This window comes from Pseudophryne corroboree, chromosome 5 (genome assembly GCF_028390025.1).
Source record: "Pseudophryne corroboree isolate aPseCor3 chromosome 5, aPseCor3.hap2, whole genome shotgun sequence".
NCBI lineage: Eukaryota > Metazoa > Chordata > Amphibia > Anura > Myobatrachidae > Pseudophryne > Pseudophryne corroboree.
Window position 1 is genome coordinate 718088601 of NC_086448.1, and position 735 is coordinate 718089335.

The following is a 735-nucleotide window of genomic DNA, read 5'->3' on the forward strand; positions in this document are numbered from 1 at the left end:
TCTGGCTGCAGGATTTTCAGAGTGATAACAGCGTTTTATATGTTACAGCCTGAACTCTCATACCAGACCCTGTTGCAGGCAACGCTTACAGAGGAGGAGTTTACAGTACAGTACAGTGATTGGGTGGCATTATATCATAGGGGTGGTAAAAACAATGGCACTTTCAAATCCTATAACAAATTAGGGAAAATGCAAATTACCTGGCCATGTTTAATTCTCCTTTTGTGGTCCTCCCTAGTGTTGGAATACAGCTCAGCAATCTGACTTTCATTTGGACGCAGGGGTTCCCTGCAATTGTAAATTTATAAGCATAGCTCAGCCAAACGCAATAAACATGTAAAGGCAATCTATCATGGCATTTCTGCTTAAGCATTTTCCATTAATAATTACGTCTCTTCTTCTAAACAGTTGCGTGGCTTTCTTTTACAATTTGGACTTATGCTGTCTTAAATTCTACAAACATGTTTAGCATTGGAAACTGCAATGACTAGGTAGCATAAATAAGAATGTGTTGGGTCATCCTTGCAGAGCAGCGCTGCATTGAGGATTTTTAATACAAAGTTTTTTTTTTAATGTACTATAGATAAAAAAATAAAACAAAAAATATACAGTCATACATTCCCCCCAGGTGACAACTACAAGGAGATCACCCCAGACAATTACTGGTCTTATATTGCACAGAGATTCCCCTAAATGATTGCTGGCTGTATATTGTTGTATAGGGAGCACCCCCTC